Source organism: Condylura cristata, unplaced genomic scaffold (assembly GCF_000260355.1).
Source record: "Condylura cristata isolate star-nosed mole 26May11 unplaced genomic scaffold, ConCri1.0 scaffold00012, whole genome shotgun sequence".
NCBI classification, from domain to species: Eukaryota; Metazoa; Chordata; class Mammalia; order Eulipotyphla; family Talpidae; genus Condylura; species Condylura cristata.
This window is the reverse complement of record NW_004567113.1, coordinates 17,402,485-17,414,368: the sequence shown is the minus strand read 5'-3', so window position 1 is coordinate 17,414,368 and position 11,884 is coordinate 17,402,485.

The window sequence follows — 11,884 nt, the reverse complement described above, 5'->3', positions numbered from 1 at the left end:
GGAGAGAGGGAAGTGCCGGCTCCTCGGCTCCGCCCTCGCGGACCGATTCCTGGATTCGCTCACTGCTTGTAAACAACATCGAAATGGTTTCTCACCCTCCCCCTTCTCCCCTTGAGCCCTGTTCCCAGTCCAACGAATGCACAGAGTGCGGCAAAAGCTGGGGTCGTGGGAGACGGATGGAGGAGTGCTTTGTCACTGAGGTAAAATAAGGGCAGTAAGGCATTTTCTGTGGGTTCAGAAAAGCCAAAGGTGCGTGGACTCATTTCTGGGGAGGCGCGGAAGGGTTCTGCTCTGGACGCCGGTGACGTGACGTCCCTTCAGCTAGCTGGCGGAGGCGTGCACTGCCCCGAGGTGAGCTGCGCGTGCGCGCCGGGGAAGAAAGAAGCTGCGCTCTCCGCGCGGGGGTGGGCTCCTGTTGTGATGCTCCTCTTTCGAACCTGGAACGCTACCTGCATGTAGCCCACCTACCTCGCCTCTAGGGATTGCAGAAGAATTTATTGGAAAGGGGATGGTGATCTGTTGTGTAAAGATCTTGGCTTCTTTATTGATCTCCAAAACGGTTTTTACCAAAGACGTGTAAATGAAATTCCTTTTATGTCCCCTCCCCACGCTGCCACGTTGTGGGTGGAAAATTCTAAAGCGCTTCTGAAATCGGGAAATTTGGAGTATCATGTCTTTCATCACCTTTGGGGGGAGGTTGCTTTGAGGCCTCTTTTAAAACGCTAAATTATACTGCTGTCAGCCCACAATCGGCATGATGATGCGCGAAGTACGTTCTAGGCACTTAACCACTATATCTGAGTATTTCAGAGTAGGTTTTATTACCAGATCTTTACTAAGTATGTGCTGACATATAAATGAGTTGCATTGGGGCTTCTTTCTTCTATTGTATTTTTTTTTATGTTTTACTTGCTTTCATTATAAGAAGAATGTGTAGATTTACAGAAAGTGTTGAAGGAGGCATAAATTCATTCACTCGCCGAAATAGTGTGTTTTTACTTTTTTGTCTCTTATATGCTTATTTTAACAGCCCTTAAAAAAAATTGCGTGGAGCTTAGTTAGCCGGCAAGACAGTGCTAACTCTGGTGAATTGGAATTAGCTGAGACAAAAATAGCCCCCGGCTTCATGGAATTTTACAGTCCAGACGCACAGGGTAACCACTGAGCTAGTTATCATTATCTAAAATCACCTTATACATTGATTTGTCTGCTTGTACATTGCACTTCCTCCCTAAAATACAAATTTAGGGTGGCAGGCATCTTGCATGTTCTGTTTCACCCTGTGTCTGTGCATATAATTTGATATTTGATTAATGGCTGAATAAATAATTATCAGTATCAAAAGCATTAAGATGGAAAATTGCAGGCTACCGTGGAAACACATAACCCTAGCCCACTTAGAGATACCAAAGAAGGGTTACTCTGAGAAAGTGACATTTAAGAAGAAACATGAAACCAGAGGTCAAAAAAATGGGGAGTGATGTAGGCAGAGGACACAACATGTACAAAGACTTTGAAGCTGAGACAGACTCCCATCTCTGATAGGTAGCTTGGTGGGCCCAGACAGAACTGAAAGGTGGACTGGAAGCGAAGGTAAGAGGAAGATGCATAGAGTAGGGAATGGGAAGCCCCAGAAAGATTATAAGTAGATTGCATCCTGCCCATTTTCTCTCCATGTACCCTTTTTCTGCACTGCTATGTGGTCATCATTTTACATAGCTAATTTTTTTTGCATAATACTTCACAGAGTGCAGTGTGTCTGCATGGTACTCAATATTAGCATATAGCATGATCCCTTTGGTGGACTATGAAGTTGTTTCTGATTTTCGTTTCTGTAAGAACAGTACAATTCCTCTTCTTGGGAAATAGCAAGGAAGTCAAAACATTATGCAACTTGGGCCTCCCAGGTTGCCTAGGTCTTAAGTCCAAGTGCCACCACTAAGGACTGAGTTTGATCCCTGGCCAGGGAGCTAACTCACAAAGGGCACAGCAGACCTCAACTGCGGCTCCCCTCAGGAGTATATTTCAGTCTGTCCGCTGCTTCTCCCTATTCTCTGATGAATCCTCTCTCCTTCCACCTGTAGCCTACACTCCAGTTCTTCTACACAAAATAAAAGAATAAAAAGACATTCTATTTTAAATTTTCAGAAAAAAACATAATGCAACTTGTCTACTTAAAACTTTACACAAATGTTTATAATAGCAGTATTTGTAATAACCAAGAGGTAAAACAATATATGTCTAACTACTGATTAATGCATAAATCGGATATGGTGTGGCTACATGATGGAATGTTATTTGGCATTTAAAAACTCTACTGATATGTGTTATAATATCTGGTCTTTTTGAGACTTCATTCCCTTAGTAAAATGATAAATGTCCAGATTGGGCAAATCTGTAGAGACAGAAAGGAAGTTAATGGTAGTTTAGGACTATGGACAGAGATGGATTATTTGGGGTTTCCTTTAATCTTAGAACAAATATTAAAAAAAAATTAGTGAACAGTTTGTTTTGTGATTCTAAACAGTTGATTTTTGCTTGAAAAGTTATTAATATTTTCTTAGGCTTTGTTTTATTTCTTAACTGGAACATTGAATCTTGAACAACATGAGTTGTTTCAAATGCAGATAGCTAGTGGGTGTAGAGGTTTTTTTTGAGGTGATGATTGCACAGCTCTATACACTGAATTGTATATTTTTAATGTATAAATTACATAAAATACAAATTTTGTATTTGTAGAGCTTTATCAAAAAATAAAGGAAAAAAGAATACAATTAACATTTTTATTTATAACTCTTTTCTGATTATTCCTGGGTCCATTGGTATTTCTATTTTATTGGCTTTTGATGACTACCAATTTGCCAAATTGCTTGACAGAAGAGTTAAACCAGTTAAAATGTAACTGGAAATATTTAAGAACTCCCTTTTTGTTATATACTTATCTTTTTGGAACTTGGTTGTATAAACAATGTCTTACTGTTTGTGAGATTGCCAGTGAGAATTTTACCTACAAACTAAATGTAACTGCAAATAATTAATAGATGGATGACATTGTTACAGTTGTCCTTACCCCAAATAATGGATATTCTTTTTCTTCACTATTCACTCAAGACCTGCTTTGCAGTATCCTCTATTTTAATTTAGCTGCAATATTGTTTTTACAGTGACTTACTTATACTTGTAAAAAATGGAAACCTTTGAAATTCCCTGAGAAAGAAAATATAAATATCCATGTATTGAAAGGTATTAATAATTTTCTCATTTAAAAATGTTTTTAGGAATGTTTCCTTTTTGTCCTAAATAGTAAAAATAGACTACATGGTACTTGACAATAATAATAATATACATATATAAATAACTTGTATGTTTCAGGCATTGCACTAAGCACTTTCATTGCATCCTTTTATTTTTATCCTCACAACACTCTTTTTCATTGTCCCCGTTTTACAGAAGATAAAGAAATAAAGTAAATCCCCCGGATTTACACAGCTTGGAGAGTCACAGCCAGGATTCCAAGCCAGCTTATCTGACCCAGCGCCCCTGTGCTTCCATCACTTCCTTTCTCTTCCTTTCACTTCCTCAGCCTGTCTGTGTTTCTGGCTTGCATTAAGTCTTCAGAAATACTCACCCTTGGATTATTTTGGGCTTCCTTTAATCTTAGAACAAATATTTTTTTAAAAAAAAATTAGTGAACAGCTTGTTTTTGTGATGCTAGACAGTTGATTTTTGCTTGAAAATTTATTAGTATTTTCTTAGGCTTTGTTTTATTTCTTAACTGGAACATTGAATCTTGAACAGCATGCGTTGTTTCAAATGCAAAGCTGTGGAATAAGGAAGCACCTGAGAAACTGTGTTCTTATAATAAAAAAATTAGTCCTGAAATGCAAAATAAAATAAATTGAGACCCCTTCAGCATCAAGGACCACTGAAGGGAATCCACTTAGTGAGCACAAAGTGGTTTGCTATTCTTATCTTTCAAGAAGGATAATGAGAAAAGCATATATTTGTATGAGTATAGAAGAGAAAGCTGTTTAATCTTTAATGATAGATATTTATGGACACCTTTGTCTTTAATTAAATTTTTAGGATAATGTCCTTAGCAGAAAATTTACGAGGATACTATCTTGTGGGAGAAATACTGAGGCCTACAGCAACAGGTGAAGTGATTTATTGTCATTTATCATTCCAAAATATTTGTTTTCATTTATCTCTAGAGAATGTAACAGGAGTAAACCTTCCAAATAAACATCCAAAGACAAGGAGTCCTTGTTCACATAAGCATAAAGAATACCTCCTAATTATTAGTGGGAAGAAAGTATTGAGAAAAAATGTCCAAAATTCTAAAATTGGAAATCTACAAACTGCTCTCAAGACTTTGACCAACTCTGAATGAAAACTAGCTTTAATTTAAATACTATTTATGTATTTGTTTAGAAAGAACTCATGAAGAAGGAACATTGGTTGCATACTTTTGCTAGGAGAAGCCCCAGAAATCATACAGTAACCACTTAGTTGAAACTTACAAATCAAAAAGACTTCAGTAGGGCCTTCCTGGCTGTGCAGGGGTTAAAATCCCAGTACTATCAAGTTATTGCCAGCATCCCCAGCCAGGGAGGTGACCCATATGGTGCAGCAGACCTCTCCTGACTCACCCACTGCTCCCCTTAGCAGTGTATTTCAGTAAATCCACTTGTTCTGCTCCCTACTTTGTCTGGTGAATCTTCTCACTCCTGAGTTCTGGCCCACACCCCAGTTCTTGTATGCCTAAATCAATGAAATGTCTTTTTTAAAAAAAGGCTTCAATAGAAATAGTGTTTTGTTATTGTTGGAAGAGAAATGCACATTAAATAACCCTACTTTACTATTTCACAAACTGTTTTGAATCCTGAATCACCAAATTTAGGAAGTCTTTTAAAATATATAATCAAATACCAGCACATTTATTTCTTGCTTTTCGGGGAGGTGTGGAGAGAAAGGAAAACATCTTTCAAAGTTTATTTTTGGCTTCATCACTCCAAATGTTTACTGCAACTTTTTTTCCTCTCAGTAAAGGAAAAGAATTAATGTTTTGGGAATCAAATTAAACTATCCACAATCAGGGTTTCTAAGACTTCTTTCTTACATAATTAAACTGTTTTTTTTTTTTTTAACCAGACAGTGATTTAGCAAATATTTGAGTGCCAGCTTTATATGGGGTAGGCACTATTCCAGATTCTAAAGTTTCTCAAAAATGGCCCTGTTTAAAAGAAACCTATTCATTCATCTTTTTCATCATTTAATTCAACAACACTCAATATCTTATGTGACTTGGACAGGCAAGTCAGCTTCTTTAGAACTTCACCTAAGTTTCCTCATTTGTAAAATGGTTGTAGTAATCATTTATCTCCTAGGTTTCTATGAAAATTAATGAAATTATATTTGCAAAAGTTTTAGAACAATATCTGAGGACTCCTTTATGTAACCAGACTTGAGTTGGAATTTTCTCAGTAGGATTAGATGGCCCACCTATAAGCAGGGAGACAAAATGCATAAATGTTGTCAGTATGACATGAACCATATTATAACAGTTATATGCAGAATGTTGTGGGAAATAGAGAAAGGAGAAATTGTATGTGTTGGTCAGAAAAGATGTTTTTAAACCCTAGTTGAATGTGGTATAAATTATTTGCTGTGTAACTTATTACCTCAAAACCTGACTGTATAAAACAAATATTTATTATCTCATCTGGTATCTGAGGCTCAAGAAACATGAGTAAGCCAGGTAGGTGGTTCTGGGTCAGGGTTTGTCAAAGTTACGGTGAAATTGTTGGATGAGGCTAAAGGATGAAGGCACTGGAGAACTTACCTCCAGGTTCACTCATGACTGTGCATCAGAGGCTTCAGTTCCTTGCCCCTCCAGCCCTTTTAGGACTGGTCCTGACTGGCAACCAGTCCCCCCATGGTAAGGATGAGAAATACACTAGGTCATTTTGTGGACTAGTCTTAGAAGTAGTGTACTATTATTCCTGCCATATTCTATAGGAAACTACTAACCAAGCCTAGCCTATATTGAAGAGAAAGGGAGTTAAACTTGAAAGGAGGAGTATCTAAGAATCTGTCAAAATATTTTTAAAACTATCACAGATGTAGAAGGAAAAGTGAGGTTAGACTAAGAAGACAGGAATAAATTTATGACAAGCAACAGAGTAACAGACACAAAAGATTTAAAGATAGTAGAGTATATGGTGCATAATCTAGCATGCCTAGAAAATTGAGAGGCTTATTGTTACTCCCATTTTAAAGATGAGGAGGAGGGAAAGTAACTTTCCCAATATATATTCAGATATTTTATATGGTTAGTAAATGGCAGAGCCAGGTGCTAAACCTGTATTTCTGATTATGGAGTCCACAATATTATCTGATTACCAGTATCCATCAGTGTTCTCTAGAGAAGCAGAACCAGCTCTGTCTGTAAATCTCTACTAAAGGGATAGTCAGGGACAAGAGGGAGGGAGGAAAGAGAGAATTTTAAAGAATTAGCTCAGATTGTGGAGGCTTGGTAAATCCAAAATCTGCAGAGTTGCCTGGCAGTTAGGAGATCCACAGAAGAGTTGTACTTTAAGTTTAAAAGGCAATCTGCTGTCAGAATTCTCTGTTCAGAGAAGTCAGTTTTTTTCCTGTTAAGACCTTCAGTTGATTGGATGAGATCAACCCACACTTGGGGGGATGATCTGATGTTCTCAAGGTCCATCAATTGAATTGTCATTAAAAAATAATAATAAAGGCAACAACAATACCAAAGATACCATCCCAGAAACATCCAGAATTCTTATTGACCAAATATCTGGTTACTGGTTACAGCCAAAATGACACATGAAATTAACCATCCTACTACTCTGTACAGTGGTGACAAAGGCATTCAGATTGCTGTGGACCCTAAGTGGATTTTTAGACTTATGAAAATTAACCAGTGGCTTTCTCTAAGACATGACCTTGAGCATTTGATATTGGTGAGCGCTTAGGGAATAGTAGGTCAGTAGTGATGTTGCCATAGAATATTGTACTTTCAATAAGGAATATAACTTGGAATATTTTCCATTGTACTTAACTCCAGTCCAGTTCCAACAAATGACAAGTTTGGTTTTTATTGACATGCTTTTTTTGTTTGAATACTTTTCAATTCACATATTTTTAGTTATTAGCCTTTCTCAAGTAATTCACATACCATTTCAAAGTGACTTCCATTTTAAAACTACTATTCTCTATTACTTATTTTGCCCTCTTTGGGCCATTTTCTTCGAGCTACATGAGTGAAATGTGAAATTAGGAAGACAGAAATGTAGATGGAAACTAAAAAACGCAGAGCATAGATTAGTGGGCTAGGTGATTCCACAGGTTGAATATTGTTTAAGCATCATTCCTGCAGAAAATGCAAAGAAAAGCTCTTTGAACCTTGCTGCCGGAGATATTTCTCTCTGTAACTATCATAGAGCAGAAAACTCTTACCATGTTTCTCAGAGCCTCAGAATATAAAGTTCTAGTGGTCTCAGCCTGCTGTTAGTTTACTCCTATCTGGGTGCCCATGGAGGACAAGATACAGATATGGGACTGGACTGGACTGTGTGTGGATGCTACCAGAAGTGATCTATATTATAAATCTGTGCTACACCTTGCTAGGAGACAACAGGACCAAAATCCAGAAAACAGTACACCAAAAGGTGTGAAAGTTTCAAAAGGAAAGCAGAGCTGGACTTGCAGAATGAACAGAGACTCATATCTGGTGGGAAGGCATAAAGCAAGGTACGAGAGTTTGGGAACTCGTTTTATGGAGGTAGTCCATCTTCTGGGTTCCTTTTTCAGGAGAGCATAATATAATTTGTGATTTTCAAAGCACCCATGGGGTGGATAACACCACAAGATGGTTTGGAGAGTTCTATTAAGTGAGCAGATTTTGTAGGTAAGAGAAGACATCCACACCATTCAAAGGAGGTGGTTGTTTCTACAAAAAGAACATTTGATGCATCAGTGCTCATCGTGTTCTTTCTTTCTTCCCTCCGCCTCCATCCCTTGTTGCTATACTGATAATCCTACAAGTTCAGTCAAGTGTGATTTCCATCTTTAGTGCTTTAGGAAAAGGCTTTCATTAACAGCATGTAGGAACAAATTAAGGTTTTACCAAGTGGAATTTTTTATTTTCTGACATATCAGCATAAATGTTATGTCACTGCTATAGAGGAGATTTTGAAAGTTTACTTGAAATTCATCTTTCTTTATTAAATGAAATTAAACCTAAACCATTTTGGGAAAATAGTTTTCCTGTTTTGTTTGAAAAGTTTGCAGGTGGAGGTGTTCTGTACATTCTCTGAATAATCCATTCCAAAGGCATAATCTCTTTTTAATTGTGTTGCTTTGCATATGTCAGGAAGCAATTTGTGAACATTACACATTTAAACAATGTAATAGCATAAACTAAGACCCAAAGATTTAACCTTGCAAAATATTCCTTGGATCAACCCATGTAGAAAATATTTGGCTAATTTTGAGTTAAATCTCATTTGTACTTAAAACCACTTGAATTCTAAAGTAAAAAAAAAAAAATGCTCCAAAACTACTACTCTCATATTTTCCATTCATGAATCCAGCATTTCTTCAGAACATTTCATGATAAGGTAGAATAAGGAGAAAAAATACTGCAGGAGAAAGTTGATGAGAGAATCAACCTTTATGCTACAGGAAATGCAGTATTTTATGGGACCTTCACTCCCCCCCATTACCAGCTACCCTCTATCATGCCTCCAGAGAGGGCCACTAATCCATTTTTATAGGTCCACTGAAAGTTGGCCTCCTGAGGACTATCAGGAATTTGTAATATACACATAAATAGGTAATACATGTTAGAATACTGATTTGAACACTAAGTCAGGTTGTTGCTTTTTTTTTTTAAAGATTTATTTATTTATGCATACAGAACTGGGGTACAGGCCAGAGGTGCAGGGGCAGTGAGAGGCTTCACCAGAGACAGAGTGGGGAGCAGAACAGGCAGATCGACAAAGTACACTGCTGAGGGGAGCAGCGGGCGGGTCAGGAGAGGTCTGCCACGCCATGTGGTCGCCTCCGGGGCAACTCGTGGAAGTGGCTTTAGCTTCTCAGTGTTGTGCTTTAACCTGCTGTGCCACCAGGGAGGGCCTGTTTTTTCTTTTTACCCAGAGAATCGTTAAATAGAACAGACTTCCTTTGACAGCTGCTCCCATGTACATTTTAATATATGTACCATATTCCTTGCTGTAGAAAGTTACAGTTAAGGCCATAGAAATTGGATTTTGCTCATATGAATAAAAAAGGTTATCTGTGTTACCACTACTAGTAGTATTGCTTCTCTACTTATAGTTCATGTCTTGTTATTTGCCTGTGCCTCTAAAACTGTTCACAAGCCAAGTAATCACTAAGTTCTTATTAGTCACTAAATTCAAGCTAAACTTATAAAAATGTATGTTGACTTTTATAACTTTGATATAGTTTAAACAAAGGAAGCAAGACAAAATGTGCTAACAAAATCAGGATCTTATTATTATAATACTAAAATTATTCCTAACATTATTCCTAATGTTAGAGTAAAAGGCAACACTGGGCAAGATATTCAAAAGATTTTATGTAGAAGTTTTTTGTTAAGAGTCAGCCATTTGCTGTGATTATACATACCCTCATTCTCCACAGTAGCTTGAGAGGCTAAATCCAAGTGACAAGTATTATGACAACAGGAATTTCTGGTTCTAAACCCCCCTCTGTGAAAATGCTGACATTCTGTCTTCGCAGCATATAATATTGCTACTTTCCTTTGGCAGTTCCTGGAAGAATTAACTTGATTTCTCTGACAGCCTAAAATAATTCTGCCTCTCTGTTTGCCTCTTTGTTTTGGCATTGCTGTCCTTCTGGCACTCTCCAGATGTGTACTGACCTTGGCAGGAAACTTAGGGGGTCACTGCCTCATGTTTGTGTTTATTAGTCATCTCACAGACCCCCCACTGCTGATGTTGAATTAGATCCCTGGTGTTCAGTGTCTATATAGTTCTGGGTAAAGAGAGGCTGGAGAAAAGTGGTCTCCTTCTTTCTGCTGGTGTTATATAGTCTGTTCAATGAAATTTCTCAACAGAGTCGTTTTGGCTTTCTACTTTTATAGAACTGACTGTTCAATTTTATGTTGACTCATTTCTTTATATTTTTTACATCTTAGACTCTTGAAGGACTCTTGGATTTTAGACCCTTGCACTGGGCCATAAACATTTATTTATTTTAAAAAGATTTGTTTATTTTTGCATAGAAGAACTGCCATGGAGGCAAGAGGTATGGGGGGTTGAGAGGATTCACCAGAGACATAGCAGGGAACAGAACAGGCTTACTGAAATACACTGAAGGAGCAGTGGGTAAGACGAGAGGTCTGCTGTGTCATATGGGGTTAGTTCCCTGGCTTGTTCTAGCTCAGGCCTTAACAGTGATAGTATTGAGACTTGACCCCTAAGCAACCAGAGAGGTCCTGGGTCAACACATTTTTTTTAAGGTTTATTTATTTATGCATACAGAGCTGGGGTACAGGCCAAAGTTGCAGGGGTAGTGAGAGGCCTCACCAGAGACGGAGTGGGGAGCAGAGTAGGCAGATCAATGAAGTACACTGCTGAGGGGAGCAGCTTGGGTGAGACAGGAGAGGTCTTCTGCACCATGTGGATCATCTCTGAGGCCTGGAGGGAACTTGCTGAAGTAGCTGCACCTAGCTTGCACCATCAGGGAGGGCCCTGGGTCATAAATATTTAATTAACAGTAGTTAATCAACCCCTTAGTTGTCTAGACTCTTTAGTAACTATTCAAATTGCGATCCCTTCTCACTCTAGGTCACCCACAGAAATGAGAGATCAGCTTCTATCCCTCTTCTGTGCTCTTCTATGGAGTCCTAAAGTATTCTCTCTCTCCCCCTGCCCACCTCTTTAGAAGTGACAAAGTGCAAAAGAAAGGCTCAGGTTAAATGTAACTTACTTTTGAAGAGAAAAATCCATTTTCTGTGATCAAAGAAGTGGAAACATAAAATTTTATTAGTAATGGATTATAATTTATTAATTATTAATATAACTAATAGTATGATTCCTTATTTAATATTATGGTTAGTTAAGAAAGCAATAAGGAAAAAAATTGTACTGGGGATTCTATTTGAAATTAGTCTTTTATTATCAGTTCTTTTTAAGTTTTATTTTTTATATCAGAAACATTTTTGTATTTGGTTAGATTAACCCCCTCAGTTCTTCAGTTAACTGTGTTTTATAAACTGTTATTCACTATCATTCAGCAGATATGTTTGTTTGTTTGTCAAGCCTTCCTTTTGAGTAAAAGCCTCGGAGAAGCTGCTGGGGGGCTTTATTTCCCAGGAAGAAGTGTGCTGACCAGAGCAACATCATTCCGTGTTGTATTTGCCAATAAATCAGTGAAATTATGTCTTTTTAGTAGCATCTCTTATTTATTCTTCCTCAAGTGTAGGTATCTTAAAAAGTGAATTTTTTTAAAAATCGAATTTTTAAAATTACTTTTCCAATTCTCTTTTGTTTAAAATTTATTTATTTATGCATATAAGAACTGGGTACAGTCCAGAGGTGTGGGGGGTGAGAGGATTCACCAGAGACAAAGTGGGGAACAGAACAGGCAGATCTGCTGAAAGACTCTGCTGAGGGGAGCAGCGGGCGAGACAGGAGGGGCCTGCTGTGCCATGTGGGTCATCTCCCTGACCAAAGATCAGACTCATGCTGCAGTGACTGCGGATAGCTTCATAGTGCTGTGCTTTAAACCCTTGCACCATCAGGAAGGCCCTATTTTTTTTTAACTAGAAATCCTCTTCTCTTTTCCTGGGATTGAATTTGTGCTGCTG